The following is a 17,013-nucleotide window of genomic DNA, read 5'->3' on the forward strand; positions in this document are numbered from 1 at the left end:
AAAATGGAAACAGAGAGTAAGGTTACTATGGGATGGGGTTAGAACACTTGCCTTAAAATTATTTAAATCCTAAATGTGAAAAAATTGATGAAAAACCTCAAGCTCTTCTTCTTCTTCTTCTTCTTCTTCCCTTCTCTTCTCAAACTCACGTTGGCTGCAACTCTTCAGTTTTATTTTCTTTAACCTTTCATCTAATTCTTTTTTTTTTTTTTGGCTAATGCAAAAGTTGTAAGGTGTCATGCATGCATGAAAGGGACTAGGTGTCATCTTTAGAGTAAACATAAGTGGCACCATTAGGTTAGCTAGTGACACATGTCCATTATTTTTTCTTTTTAACTTAAATCTAAATCTTTCATAAATTATGTCAAACTTCTAATATTTACTCTTAGGTCCCTAGCCATAAACTTTTAATATAATATCATTTAATATAAAATAATTATTAAATAATCCTTATTTTTACAAACAAACCTTTTACTAAATTTTCAAAAATGGGGATGTTACAGTATGAGTGCTCCACTCTTTGATACCAGACTTATAGGTTTGGCTGTCCCATATCTAGTATAGCTTGTCATTGGGAGTAGTAGTCGACCTTACGAGGGCTATTGAGTGTCGATAGAGGATCATCCACTCTCGGCGTCATGAGAGGAATATCACATGTGTTCTTGCTCAAACAAATCCTAGGCCAAGGTCATTCGGGTTGAGAGAGAAAAAGTTCTCTGGGAGAATCCGATTAGAGCGAGACTCGAGTAGAAACCGTATGGGTCTGACAACACCATGCTTGTTTTACAGTCTTTGGGATATTAAACGGATGAGGGACTATAGGTACACGGTAACTGAGGACAGACATGTCCAATGGATTGGATTCCCCTGTATCATCTGGGGACTACGGCATAGTGGCCTAGTACATCCGTAGTCGATGAGTCGAATGAATTATTACAGAGATAATAATTCACTGAGTTAGAAGGAGTTCTGACTGGTATGACTCACGACCAGCTCGATATTGGGCCTAGAGGGTCACACACATATGGTAGGTATTACGATGAGTAGAGATTTAGATATGAGATATCCAATGGAGCCATTGTCGTAATGGATATCCAATAAGCCCATGAATTATTGGATCACATGGACGAGATCCAATAAGAGCCCATGAGAGATTATTAGATAGAGATCCTCTAATCTAAAAGGCTTGGGTTATTGGATGTAGATCCAATACCCACTAGGGGAGGATCCATTAGGGTTTGACAAGGGACCTTTATAAATAGGAGGGATTCAAAACCTTATAGCCTAGAGTCTTTGCTTGCCTCTCCTATTCTCCTCACCCTCTCCACCTCAGAGCAGGCTTGGAGTTTTGAGGAGCGTCGTCGCAGCCCTGCTGTGTGGATCACCGCTAGAGAGGAGGACGCTTGACCTCCTTCAGCCTCTCCTAAAGATCTGCAAGGAAACAGGGATATACGATCTCCCTATTGAATCTCGGATTTTGATGATGACGTCAATTGTCATTTGTTATCTAATCCATATGTTGAGATAAGTGTGCATGATTAACTATGATGAAAGTAAGACATATAGTAGGAGTTGCACCGGAGTCAAGACTATGATCACGTTGGGAGTTCGAGAGCTCGACGGAAGTCCGGACGGTCGTCGGAGGTTCTGCGAGAACAAATCCGAGAAATCCAGGAGCTTGCCAAAGAAGCTCGTCGGAACTTGCTAAGTGGATTGTCGCAAGTCTAGGAGTTTGCCGGAAGTCCGTAGGAGCATCATCGAGGGTTCATTGGATGATCGACGGAAGCTCGCCGGAAGCTCGCTGGAAGAAGCGATTGACGCACCGGAGCAAGTTACAGTAAATGTGTTAGAACCCTTGCAGATTCTAAACTTGGGGTTGATCTCTTTAGGGGATCGGCCTCCTTGGAACTCTATAGGGGTTCCTCCCTCCAAGTTGCTGCTCAAAGGCTGTAGAAAATATTCATATATTGCTTAAGAAAAGAGAAGGAATACATGGCTATTTATAGGGCTTATAAACCCTAACTCCTAATAGGACTCCTACTTAAGACTCTTACTTCTAACCAACTCCTAATATGACTTATACTCAAGACTCCTATTCCCTTACAACTCCTAATTCTTCTCCAAGAAAAAACCTCCTAACAGAATGTCCCTTTCAATTAGGACTCTCCTAGTTAGAGTCCTAACAGAGTGTCCCTCTCAGTTAGGACTCTCCTAGCTAGAGTCCTAACAGAATGTCCCTCTCAATTAGGACTCTCCTAGCTAGAGTCCTAACAGACCCTCCCTCTTCAAATCAACCTTGTCCTCAAGGCTGAGATTCCATGAACTCAGGGAACCGGGTCTTCAGCTCCTCATATGGTTCCCATGTGGCGTCTTCAAGTGGTAGATTATTCCAATGCACTAGTACTTCAGTAGAGGGATGTCGGCGACGCATCACGATCCTGCGATCGAGGATGGCCTGTGGTTGGGCTTGAATAACTCCATCCTCAGTTGTGTTGGGCAGTTGGATCTGGGGTGACTCGTGTTCTCCCAACTTGAGCTTTAGGCATGATACGTGGAAGACAGGGTGAATTTTGGCATCTTCAGGTAATTTAAGTCTGTATGCCACGGCTCCAATACGCTCTGTGATCTGATAGGACCCAAAAAACGTGGGGATAGCTTCATGGAGGCTCGAGTGTTGATAGAGAGTTGCTTGTATGGTTGTAGGCGAAGATAAACCCAATCTCCCACTGAAAATTCTCTTTCGCTTCGTCGTGTGTCGACTTGTTGCTTCATTCTGGCTTGAGCGGTAGAGAGATTATCTTTTAACAATTGTAAGAGTTTGTCCCTATCAATCAATTCTTGGTCAACCAGATCTACCTTGGCCGAGCCAATTACATACTTTGGAATCACAAGTGCTGGTCGACCATACAATGCTTCATAAGGGGCACATTTTGTAGATGAATGATATGTAGTATTATACCACCATTCGGCCCAAGGAAGCCATTTTGCCCACTCTTTTGGTCGGTCGCTAGTGAAACACCGGAGGTACGTCTCTAAGCACCTATTTACCACCTCTGTTTGGCCGTCAGTTTGTGGATGATATGCTGTGCTCATCTTGAGTTTGGTGCCTTGTAACTGAAATAACTCGGTCCAAAATTTACTAGTGAAGATCCTGTCATGATCACTTACGATGGACCTTGGCATCCCATGGAGTTTAACAATATTTTCTATGAAAATATGAGCAATACTAGCAGCAGTGTAGGGATTTCTCACAGCACAAAAATGAGCATATTTCGTAAGTCGATCAACCACCACGAGAATCGTGCTTTTACCTTTGGAAGATGGCAGCCCTTCAATGAAGTCCATGGAGATGTCAGTCCATACTGAGTCTGATATGGGTAGTGGTTGTAGCTTCCCTGGATTTGCCACAGTTTCACCCTTGTGCTGTTGACATACATCACATTGTGCCACATATTCAGCAATAATTTTTTTCATCCCCCTCCAATAAAAATTTTGCTTCACTCTTTTGTAGGTTCTTAGGAATCCAGAGTGCCCTACTGATGGTATAGAGTGCATTTCATGCAAGATGATTGCGATGCAAGGGGAGTCAGGTATAAGCACAATGCGACCTTTGTAGCGTAAATCCCTCAAATCCCAAGTGTAGTGGGCTATTGCACTTGGATCCTCCTCCAATTTTTTTATGATCTTGCTGATCTCTGGATCCTTCTTCCATTCTTCCCTAATGTCCTCGAGGAGACCGGTGGTAGGAAGGGAGATGGCTGAAACCTTAGCTTGTTCAGGTAGCCGTGAGAGTGCATCTGCAACAACGTTTTCTTTCCCCTTTTTGTAAATAATTTCATAATCAAATCCAAGAAGTTTGGTTACCCATTTTTGCTGCTCAGGGGATGATATCGTTTGCTCCAAAAAGTACTTGAGGCTTTTATGGTCAGTTTTAATTTGAAATCGCCGGCCGATCAGGTAGGGTCTCCACCTCGTTACTGCGTGTACAATGGCAAGCATCTCCTTATCATATACTGACATATTTTCATGGGAGGGAGATAATGCCTTGCTAGTATATGCGAGTGGTCGACCATTTTGCATGAGAACGGCTCCAATTCCGACTCCAAATGCGTCGGCCTCAATGATGAAGGGTCTATTGAAATCTGGTAGCGCAAGCACCGGCGTCGTTGTCATGGCTGCTTTAAGTTTGTCAAAGGCAGCAGAGGCTTTGTCCGACCATTGGAAAGCATCTTTTTTCAGTAAAGAAGTGAGTGGTGCACTGATCTTCCCATAGTCCTTAACAAATTTTCGGTAGTAGCCCGTTAGTCCAAGGAACCCCCGCAGTAATTTCACGGTTGTAGGTTTCGGCCAGCCTTGCATTACCTCAATTTTTGTTAGGTCTACCGCCACTCCTTCTGATATTATATGCCCAAGGTACTCTACTTTTTGCTGGAGAAAGCTGCACTTTGGTTGCTTAACAAAAAGAGTATTCTCCCGAAGGATCGTCAAAACAATCCGTAAATGCTGAAAGTGAGTCTCAAGAGAAGGGCTGTAAACGAGAATATCATCGAAAAATACCAGCACAAATTTACCAAGAAAGATCCGAAATGTATCATTCATGAGACTTTGAAAGGTTGAAGGAGCATTAGTGAGTCCAAAAGGCATTACCAAGAATTCATAATGGCCATCATGTGTGCGAAATGTAGTTTTTGGAATGTCATCATTACATACCCGAATTTGGTGGTAACCGGATCGGAGGTCCAACTTCGTGATGACTCGAGCTCCTTTCAATTCATCAAGAAGTTCATCCACCACTGGTATTGGGTATTTGTCCTTGACGGTGATGCCATTTAAAGCTCGGTAGTCGATGCACATCCGCCAAGTTCCGTCCTTCTTACGTACAAGTAGCATCGGTGAGGAATAGGGGCTGCAACTTGGTCGAATCACCCCTGTTTCAAGCATCTCCTTTACGATCTTTTCAATTTCATCTTTCTAGAGGTGAGGATATCGGTATGGTCGAGTGTTTCCTGGTGGCTTGCCCGGAAGGATTGGAATTCGATGGTCATGTTACCGAGAAGGAGGAAGACCGTGCGGTTCAGCAAATATGTCGGCAAATTCAGTAAGCAATTGGGCAAGATTTTGATCTTCAAATTCTATTTACTTCCCCTCTGGTTGCTGCTGGAGGTGCATAAAAAAGGCACCATTTACCTTGTGTAAAACTTTTTCCATTCGTTGGGTCGAAACAATGGTAACGTTGCTTCCGCGCTTCCCGCGTAGGATGATCTGTTTGCCCTTACAGTAGAATTTCATAATTAATTTAGAAAAGTTCCAAGAGACATCACCTAGTGTAGTCAGTCATTCTATACCTAGCACTGCCTCATAGTCATCGATTGGTAGGAGGAAGAAATCGGTGATAATTTCTTGGTCTTGCAGTAATAGTTTCACCTGCGTGCATCTTTGGTCGCACTTTAGGATTCTACCGTCAGCAACCTTTACATCGAACTTGCTACAACCTTCAATATGCTGTGCCATCCGAGCAGGAACCTTACTATTCAGGAAGTTATTAGTGCTACCCGTGTCGATGATAATAGTGATCGGCTGTTGTTTGAGAAGGCCTCCAACTTTCATCGTTTGCGGATTTGAATAGCCGGCTAGTGCGTGTACCGTAATGTCGGTCGGCTGTGGCTCTTCTTCCATATCTTCTTCTTCATGTTCAAGGCTCTCTTCTAGATGTTCAATGACCTCTTCTTCTACTGGTTCAATCATAAGAAGTCTACCTTTTTTACAGCGATGCTCGCGGCTCCACGGCTCATCGCAATGCCAACATAACCCCTTCGCAGATCGCTCCCGAAGTTCTTCTCTTGTTAACCTTTTCGGTGCAGGGACTCGGTTGATAGTAGGGGGGGCTGAGGGCTTTAGTATTGTAGGTCGTGGAGTGATCCTTGTCCTCCGGGCTTCATGGTTCAATCGCTCCTCTTGAAGTCGTGCGAAAGAGATGGCTGCCATAAGCGTGTATGGTTGTCGCGCCTTAACTTCTCCCCGGATCTCCGGCTTTAAGCCCTCAATAAAAGTCCCTAATAACTATTTTTCAGACCAATCACGAGTTTGATTAGATAACCTTTCAAACCTGGTTTGGTACTCCTGAATGGTGGAGGTTTGTCGGATCTTTGCTAGTTGTCCGTCAATGTTCTCGTAATAAGTTGGTCCGAAGCGAATCCGTAGTCCTTCTTTGAATAGTCTCCATGAAAGGGCTCCATAAGTGTGTTCAAACCAGTCAAACCATTGTATGACATCCCCTTCAAGATGTATAGCTGCAATTTCCACCATGGATGCATCCGTAGTTTTATGGTACCGAAAATATCGCTCAGCGCGCGAGATCCAACCAATTGGGTCTCCTTCTTCCCATCTAGGGAAGTCCACTCTCATGCGCGAATAGTTGGGGTTGTTAGGATCGAGAGCACTAAGAGGGGGGGGGGTGAATTAGTGCAGCGGAAATCTTACAGCGATTAAAAACCAAAAGCTGCGTTCGTTAAATAAAAACAGTTATGATGCAAAAGCTAATTCTCAGTTTGTATCTAAGTGCAGTTTGCGTCTAAGCGCAGATTGCGTCTAAGCGCAGTTTGCGTCTAAAAACAGTTTGCGTCTAAGCGCAGTTTGCGTCTAAGTGCAGATTTACGTCTAAACTCATATTTACGTCTAAACTCAGATTTACGTCTAAACGCAGATTTACGTCTAAACGCAGTTTTACGTCTAGACGCATATTTACGTCTAAACTTTGAAACTCGTTTGTATACTCGCAGAAGGCAGTATGCAGTTGAAATCAAGACGTAAACGTGAACTGAGATCTGATGATTGTGAGAGGAAAGCCGATTTACGTCTAAATGTTGAAACTCGTTCGTAAAATTGTAGAGGACAGTTTGCAGTTATCAATAGAATCAAAATGTAGGTGTAAACTGCAAAGAAACTTGTTCGTAAAAGCGCAGAAGACAGTTCTGCAGAATCAAACGTAAACGTAAACTGTAAAGTACGAAAAACTCGAATTTACGTCTGAATGCAGATTCGGAAGAACAGCACTTAGAACTTGTTCGTGAAAGCGCAGAGAGCAGTAGTAATGAAGGAGGTTTGCAGTAATGATAACGTGCTCAAAAATAAACGCAAACCAGAGATTTAGAGTGGTTCGGTCAGTCTTGACCTACTCCACTTTTGGCTTCCTCCACCGACGAGGTCACCGACGTCAACTAGGGGCCTTCCTTCAATAGGCGAAGGCCAAACTGCCCTTTTACAGTTTCTCTCCTTTTGACAGGCTCAGGAGACAACCTTTACAGACCTTTCTCTCCTCACTTTACAACTGAAAACTTGAAGAACAGAAGGAGGAGACTTAAAGGCTTTACAACACTTTTGAGCTCTTAGAATCACAGAAAAGATCAAGATTTCGGTGTAGGTCTGTATCTTTTCAGTGCTGAATGGGTGGGGTATTTATAGGCCCCAACCCAAGTCAAATTTCGAGCTCAAAACTATCAAATCCCGGAATTCCGGGATCAGGCGGTTGCACCTCTTGACTGGAGAGGTTGCACCGCCTGGCATAGCTCGAAGACCGAGCTCAGGCGGTGCCACCTCTCTGTCAGGGAGGTTGCACCGCCCAGTCTAGCTCGAAGACTGAGCTCAGGCGGTGCCACCTCTCTGTCAGGGAGGTTGCACCGCCCAGTCTAGCTCGAAGACTGAGCTCAGGCGGTGCCACCTCCCGGCTGGGGAGGTTGCACCGCCCAGTCTCGCTGGAAAGCCTAGCCCAGGCGGTGCCACCTCCTGGCCTAGGCGGTTGCACCTCCTGGTGCAATCAGGGTCCGAATGGTTCATTCTATTCGGCCCAATTTCAGTCTTTCAGGGGCCCAATTGTCCCAAGATTAAGCCAATGGGATCACCTCCCATTTTCCAACTTAATCAACGTGCTAACTACGATTAAATCTAAGACAACTTCTACAGCTTTGCTTCGGTGCGTCAATCGCTCCTTCCGGCGAGTTTCCGGCGAACTTCCGTCGATCATCCGATGAACCCTCGGTGATGCTCCTGCGGACTTCCGGCAAACTCCTGGACTTTGCGACGATCCACTTGGCAAGTTCCGACGAGCTTCGCTTGGCAAGCTTCTGGACTTCTCGGATCTGTTCTCGCAGAACCTCCGACGACCGTCCGAACTTCCGTCGAACTCTCGAACTCCCAACGTGATCATGAACTTGACTCCGGCGCAACTCCTGCTGCTTGTCTATCTTTTATCGTAGTTAATCCTGCACACTTATCTCAACACATAGATTAGACAACAAATGACAATTGACTTCATCATCAAAATCCGAGATTCAACAATCTCCCCCTTTTTGATGATGACAATCAATTGATAATGGAGTTATCCTTAACTCCCCCTGTCTATATGCCATAGTTGAGATAAGTCAACCTTGAATTCAAGACCTAAGAATTCAAGTGACATATTGATAAGTTAGATCAGTTAAACTTATCAATACTCCCATCATGATACTCATCATGATGTATCTCTTCAAGAATGAAGTCAGGGTTTGCCATGCATCAATAAGTTTGTATGATTGTGTTTGTAACTATTCATCATGTAGTGTGAACATTATCATATAAAGCTGTGAAACTTATTACATGATGCACACATTTGAAATATTCTAGCAAGTTTCACATGATAAGATATCAACTCAGGGCATAATGCAAACTTTAGCACATGTTCATCTATCTCTTGGTGATGCAAGGATGGCATAATCATAGCAGTGTTTATAGCATCATTCTAATCATGGCAGTGTTTATCAATTCATATATCTCTCCCCCTTTGTCATCAACAAAAAGCATAGTAACTATGATACCAGAAATTTTACATAGATTGCTTTAAATACTTCTTCCCCTTTGTGTTATAATCCATTGTAAAGATTTTGCAAGATGGAATACATACACATGAATCACTTCATCAAATCTATTTCAGAAACTCAATTTTCATGAAGGTGTACGAGAAAATCTGTTTCATAAATAAGATGCATTCGGACAAGATTTTGAGATTTTCACATATAATCATGGAAATCAAGTGATTTGATCATACAATATAGTCCGAAAAATGATTTTAATTTATTTGTTCGGACACATAAGCATTCCTAATTCTCTTCTAATGAAATCAAATTGTTCTTCACTTAGAGGTTTTGTAAAAATGTCAGCTAGTTGATGTTTAGTATCAATGAATTCTATGGTTACGTCATGATTGGTGACATGATCTCGTATAAAGTGATGTCTAATATCAATATGTTTTGTTCTTGAGTGTTGTATAGGATTCTTGGTTAAGCATATTGCACTTGTGTTATCACATTTAATTGGAATATTTTTGAGATGAACTTTATAATCTTCTAAGGTATTTTTCATCCATACAACTTGTGCACAGCATGCACTTGCTGCAATATATTCAGCTTCGGTTGTTGATAGTGCAACTGAGTTTTGTTTCTTTGATGACCAGGAAACAAGGGCATGTCCTAAAAATTGACATGATCCTGATGTGCTTTTTCTATCTAATCTACACCCAGCAAAGTCAGCATCAGCATAAGCAATTAACTCAAAATTTTCTGATTTTGGGTACCATAATCCTAGATTTGTGGTACCATTAAGATATCTAAATATTCTTTTAACTGCTTTGAGATGAGACATCTTAGGGTTTGATTGAAATCTAGCACAAAGTCCTACACTGAACATGATGTCTGGTCTGGTTGCAGTGAGGTAAAGTAAACTTCCTATCATACCCCTATAAGTTTTTTGATCAAAGCTTTCTCCACTTTCATCAATTTCTAATTTAGTGGAGGTGCTCATAGGAGTGTTACTGGCCTTTGAGTTGTTCATGTTAAACCTTTTTAATAAATTCATGGCATATTTAGTTTGACTAATAAAGATGCCATTGCTTAGTTGTTTGATTTGTAAACCTAAGAAGAATGTTAATTCTCCCGTTAAGCTCATTTCGAATTCAAGACTCATAGTTTTAGCAAAAGATTCACAAAGAGATTCATTTGTAGAGCCAAAGATGATATCATCAACATAAATCTGAACAATGAGAAAATTATTTTTAAAGTTCTTGATAAATAATGTAGTATCAACCTTGCCTTTTATGAAATTATTTTCAATGAGAAAAGTACTAAGTCTCTCATACCAAGCCCTTGGGGCTTGTTTTAAACCATAGAGAGCTTTAGTTAATCTAAACACATGATTAGGGTGGCCATTATTTTCAAATCCAGGAGGTTGTTCAACATAAACTTCTTCGGAAATGAAACCATTTAGAAAAGCGCTTTTAACATCCATTTGAAATAACTTAAAATTATTACAACTAGCGTAGGCAAGGAGCATCCTTATGGCTTCTAATCGAGCCACAGGTGCGAAGGTTTCTTCGTAATCGATACCTTCTTCTTGGTTGAAACCTTTGGCCACTAATCTAGCCTTGTTTCTAACCACGATACCATTTTCATCTTGCTTGTTTCTAAAGACCCATTTAGTACCAATAACTAAATGGTCATTTGGCCTAGGAACAAGCGTCCATACCTCATTTCTCTCAAATTGATTTAATTCATCTTGCATTGCGATAATCCATGAATCATCTTTCATGGCTTCATCAACACATTTGGGTTCAATTTGGGAGAGAAAGGCGGCGTTGGCACAAAAGTTTTTAAAAGAAGATCGTGTTTGAACCCCCTTTGATGTGTCTCCTAGGATTAGCTCCTTAGGATGAGCATCTATATACTTCCAATCCTTGGGTAAGGATGTTTCGGAAGTGGATGCATCCAAGTTGCTAGTTGGAGACGGGGTTTCGTTTAAATTCAAGGAATCAAAATTAACATCATCATCAAGATCATTTTTCTTAATTTCTGAAATCTCATTGAAAACAACATGGATGGATTCTTCAATAATTAAGGTTCTTTTATTGAAGATGCGAAAAGCTTTAGAAACCGAAGAATAACCAAGAAAGATTCCTTCATCAGATTTAGCATCGAATTTTCCTAAGTTATCCTTTTCATTCAAGATAAAACACTTACACCCAAAGACTTTAAAATATGAGACATTGGGTTTTTTGTTATTCCATAACTCATAAGGAGTTTTGGTGAGTAAGGGTCTTACTAGGACTCTATTTAAAATATAGCATGCAGTGTTTACAGCTTCGGCCCAAAAATATTTGGGTAGGCTATGTTCATTCAACATGGTTCTTGCCATTTCTTGTAAATTTCGATTTTTTCTTTCTACTACCCCATTTTGTTGAGGATTTCTTGGAGTAGAGAAATTATGGTTGTATCCGTTGAGTTCACAGAATTCTTGCAAGTCATGGTTTTGAAATTCTCCACCATGATCACTTCTAATTGACGAAATCATAGATCCCTTCTCATTTTGAACAAGTTTACAAAACTTGGTAAAATATCTAAAGCATTCATTTTTCTGTTTTAAGAAGTAGGTCCATGTATATCTGCTATAGTCATCAATAATGACAAAGGCGTATTTGCTACCTCCTAGACTCGATGTAGAGATTGGTCCGAACAAGTCCATATGGATCAATTGTAAGGGCCTAGAGGTGCTTATTTGATTCTTAGCTTTGAAGCTACCCTTAATTTGCTTACCTAATTGGCAAGCATCACATACATTATCTTTGATGAACTTGATATGAGGAATTCCTCTTACAAGTTCTCTAGATGATACTTGAGTGATTAGTTTCATGCTTGCATGACCTAATCTTCTATGCCATAGCCAAGCATCCTCATTCATAACGGCAAAGCACATTTCATCACATAAGTCAATGATGTCAATAGTGTATACGTTGTTTTGTTTTAATGCAATCATAGATATATTTTTGTGTGGTTTTTCAATGATGCAAGCATTAGATTCAAATCTTATAATATATCCTTTATCACATAATTGACTAATGCTCAAGAGGTTATGTTTTAAACCATCAACTAGTAAAACATCTTCAATAGAGAGGTTGGATTTGTTACCTATGGTTCCTTTGCCAATGATTTTACCCTTGTTGTTGTCTCCGAAGGTGACATATCCTTCGTCTATGCTAGTGAGCTTAGAGAATTGAGATGGATCTCCGGTCATATGCCTTGAGCATCCACTATCAAGGTACCATTTCTTGCTCCTAGCTTGCGATTGTTTAGTTTTCTACAAGAAAGGATGATGTTTAGGTACCCATTTGCTTTTGGGTGCCTCATAAATAGATCTACATTTTCTATCATGTTGCATAGAGTTTATCATGGTTCCTTTAGGAACCCAAATTAATTTGTTTGGACTTATTTTCTTGAATGGACAACAATGTGTCTTGTGTCCAGATTTGCAACAAAAGTTGCACTTGGTTTGGTGTTGAACATGTAAGATAGAGCCTTTTATGAAGGTGGTTGGATTTTGGTGAGGATTTCTCACAAATCCAATCCCGCTCCTTTTTGGAATGTGACCCTTGTTTGCAAGGATCATGTTTAATGACTTGCTACCAACCTCGAATTTCTTCAAGGTGTCCTTGAGTAGCAGATTTTCTTTTTGCATAGTTTCTAAATCATGACATTTGATACATGAATTTAAACTATCATGATGTTCGACTTTTAACTTATCAAACTCACAAGTAAGACTATCATGCATCTTTTTCAGCAATTTATATTTTCTACTTATACTCTTGCATTCGTCAAATAAGTCATTGAAGGCATTTAATAATTCATCGAAAGATAAATCAGCATCTATTGAATTTGTTACCTCGTCTTCGATGGCCATTAAGGCGTAATGAGCAACTTGCTCGGTGTTGGACTCCTCTTCCTCAGATGCGCTCGAATCATCCCATGTTGCTTGGAGTGCCTTCTTCTTTGTTGTTTTTTTCTTGACTTGGGGACAATCACTCTTGTAGTGTCCCGGCTTTTTGCATTCATAGCAGATTACTTGGTCCTTTTTGGGTTCAAGTTTATTTTTTGCATCATTCTTAAACTTGTTTCTTTTAAAGAACTTTTTAAACTTTCTTGTTAGAAGTGCCAAGTCATCATCACAGTCCTCATCACTTGAGTTTTCTCTCAAGTGGCATTCTGAAGTTTTGAGTGCCATATCCTTCCTGTTCTTTGGAAGGATGTCTTCTTGCTCTTCATGAGCTTTACAAGTCATTTCGTAGGTCATTAATGACCCGATTAGTTCTTCAAGAGGGAAATTTCGCAGATCTTTTGCCTCTTGAATAGCGGTGACTTTAGGATCCCAACTCTTAGGAAGGGATCTTAGTATCTTATTAACAAGCTCAGAATCCGAAAAGCTCTTTCCGAGTCCTTTTAGACCGTTGACGACATCCGTGAAACGGGTAAACATGTCGCCAATGGTTTCACTCGATTTCATCCGAAAAAGTTCGAAAGAGTGTAACAGCAAATTGATTTTTGACTCTTTTACTCTACTTGTGCCCTCATGGGTCACTTCGAGTGTGTGCCAAATATCAAATGCAGTTTCACAAGTTGAAACACGGTTAAACTCGTTTTTATCGAGTGCACAAAATAAGGCATTCATAGCCTTTGCATTTAGAGCGAAAGCCTTCTTCTCCAAATCATTCCAATCGATCATTGGAAGAGAAGACTTTGAAAAACCATTCTCGACAAGATTCCATAATTCAAAATCCATAGAAATAAGAAAGATCCTCATTCGGGTCTTCCAGTAGGTGTAGTCCGTCCCATTAAACATGGGTGGACGTGTAATAGAATGGCCCTCTTGGTTTCCGGCGTAAGTCATCTCTCTTGGGTTTTAATCCTTTTGAGAATTAACCGGGCTCTGATACCAATTGTTAGGATCGAGAGCACTAAGAGGGGGGGGGGGTGAATTAGTGCAGCGGAAATCTTACAGCGATTAAAAACCAAAAGCTACGTTCGTTCAATAAAAACAGTTATGATGCAAAAGCTAATTCTCAGTTTGTATCTAAGTGCAGTTTGCGTCTAAGCGCAGATTGCGTCTAAGCGCAGTTTGCGTCTAAACACAGTTTGCGTCTAAGCGCAGTTTGCGTCTAAGTGCAGATTTACGTCTAAACTCAGATTTACGTCTAAACTCAGATTTACGTCTAAACTCAGATTTACGTCTAAACGCAGTTTTACGTCTAAACGTAGATTTACGTCTAAACGCAGATTTACGTCTAAACGCAGTTTTACGTCTAGACGCAGATTTACGTCTAAACTTTGAAACTCGTTTGTATACTCGCAGAAGGCAGTATGCAGTTGAAATCAAGACGTAAATGTGAACTGAGATCTGATGATTGTGAGAGGAAAGCCGATTTACGTCTAAATGTTGAAACTCGTTCGTAAAATTGTAGAGGACAGTTTGCAGTTATCAATAGAATCAAAATGTAGGTGTAAACTGCAAAGAAACTTGTTCGTAAAAGCGCAGAAGACAGTTCTGCAGAATCAAATGTAAACGTAAACTGTAAAGTACGAAAAACTCGAATTTACGTCTGAATGCAGATTCGGAAGAACAGCACATAGAACTTGTTCGTGAAAGCGCAGAGAGCAGTAGTAATGAAGGAGGTTTGCAGTAATGATAACATGCTCAAAAATAAACGCAAACCAGAGATTTAGAGTGGTTCGGTCAGTCTTGACCTACTCCACTTTTGGCTTCCTCCACCGACGAGGTCACCGACGTCAACTAGGGGCCTTCCTTCAATAGGCGAAGGCCAAACTGCCCTTTTACAGTTTCTCTCCTTTTGACAGGCTCAGGAGACAACCTTTACAGACCTTTCTCTCCTCACTTTACAACTGAAAACTTGAAGAACAGAAGGAGGAGACTTAAAGGCTTTACAACACTTTTGAGCTCTTAGAATCACAGAAAAGATCAAGATTTCGGTGTAGGTCTGTATCTTTTCAGTGCTGAATGGGTGGGGTATTTATAGGCCCCAACCCAATTCAAATTTTGAGCTCAAAACGATCAAATCCCGGAATTCCGGGATCAGGCGGTTGCACCTCTTGACTGGAGAGGTTGCACCGCCTGGCAGAGCTCGAAGACCGAGCTCAGGCGGTGCCACCTCTCTGTCAGGGAGGTTGCACCGCCCAATCTAGCTCGAAGACTGAGCTCAGGCGGTGCCACCTCTCTGTCAGGGAGGTTGCACCGCCTAGTCTAGCTCGAAGACTGAGCTCAGGCGGTGCCACCTCCCGGCTGGGGAGGTTGCACCGCCTAGTCTCGCTAGAAAGCCTAGCCCAGGCGGTGCCACCTCCTGGCCTAGGCGGTTGCACCTCCTGGTGCAATCAGGGTCCGAATGGTTCATTCTATTCGGCCCAATTTCAGTCTTTCAGGGGCCCAATTGTCCCAAGATTAAGCCAATGGGATCACCTCCCATTTTCCAACTTAATCAACGTGCTAACTACGATTAAATCTAAGACAACTTCTGCAGCTTTGCTTCGGTGCGTCAATCGCTCCTTCCGGCGAGTTTCCGGCGAACTTCCGTCGATCATCCGATGAACCCTCGGTGATGCTCCTGCGGACTTCCGGCAAACTCCTGGACTTTGCGACGATCCACTTGGCAAGTTCCGACGAGCTTCGCTTGGCAAGCTTCTGGACTTCTCGGATCTGTTCTCGCAGAACCTCCGACGACCGTCCGAACTTCCGTCGAACTCTCGAACTCCCAACGTGATCATGAACTTGACTCCGGCGCAACTCCTGCTGCTTGTCTATCTTTTATCGTAGTTAATCCTGCACACTTATCTCAACACATAGATTAGACAACAAATGACAATTGACTTCATCATCAAAATCCGAGATTCATCAGGGGTCGGTCATAGAGCCTCCCCTCTCTTGGAATTCATCTCTTTGGGCATGATGTGATTGGTTAGAGCTCTCTCCTTGATGTGATTTCTTCGGGCTTGGTGGCCGGCCCAAACTGAATTCGGTAAGGAGAGTCCGAATCTTATCCTCCATTCGTGCCTCAAAGGCTTCAAATTTAGCATTGATTGCCTCCTCAGATGCCATAGTATATGACTCCAAATCTGTGATGTTAAGATCTCTCTTTTGTTGACGAGTTAAAGGCATGTATAGGTTTGATAGAAATCAGTGAAAGTTTGCTGTTGCAATTCATGGGGAGATCAAAGGTTGATCTGCGGTGGTGGAGATGATGGTGGAATTCGGCGACGATCTTTTAAGCAATTGTGGGGATTGCTTTGGATTGTTGTGGAGGGTTGATGGATGGCTGTGGAAGGGCAGCGAGACGCCAAGAACGCTGCTCTGATACCAGGTGTTAGAACCCTTGCAGATTCTAAACTTGGGGTTGATCTCTTTAGGGGATCGGCCTCCTTGGAACTCTATAGGGGTTCCTCCCTCCAAGTTGCTTGTCAAAGGCTGTAGAAAATATTCATCTATTGCTTAAGAAAAGAGAAGGAATACATGGCTATTTATAGGGCTTATAAACCCTAACTCCTAATAGGACTCCTACTTAAAACTCTTACTTCTAACCAACTCCTAATATGACTCATACTCAAGACTCCTATTCCCTTACAACTCTTAATTCTTCTCCAAGAAAAAACCTCCTAACAGAATGTCCCTTTCAATTAGGACTCTCCTAGTTAGAGTCCTAACAGAGTGTCCCTCTGAATTAGGACTCTCCTAGCTAGAGTCCTAACAGAATGTCCCTCTCAATTAGGACTCTCCTAGCTAAAGTCCTAACAAAATGTCTTAAGAAATTTGTAGTTAGCACAATGATTAAGTTAGAAATGGGAGGTGATCCCATTAACTTAATCCTGGGGCAATTGGACTCTTGACAGACCCAAATTGGGCCGAATAGATTAGCCCATTCGGACCCAAATTAGTTGGCCAAAGGTGGCACCGCTTGGGTCGGCGGTGGCACCGTCCAGGGCTCAGTCTCTGGGCTCTGGTTGGGCGGTGTAACCGCCCTAGTTAGGCGGTGGCACCACCCGAGCTCGGTCTCCAAGCTCTGGCAGGAGGTGCAACCGCCATTAACAAGCGGTGGCACCGCCTAGAGGCTCAGCCTCCGAGCTTTGCCAAGCAGTGCAACCGCCAGACCTAGGAATT

Source organism: Musa acuminata, chromosome BXJ1-11 (assembly GCF_036884655.1).
Source record: "Musa acuminata AAA Group cultivar baxijiao chromosome BXJ1-11, Cavendish_Baxijiao_AAA, whole genome shotgun sequence".
Lineage (NCBI taxonomy): Eukaryota > Viridiplantae > Streptophyta > Magnoliopsida > Zingiberales > Musaceae > Musa > Musa acuminata.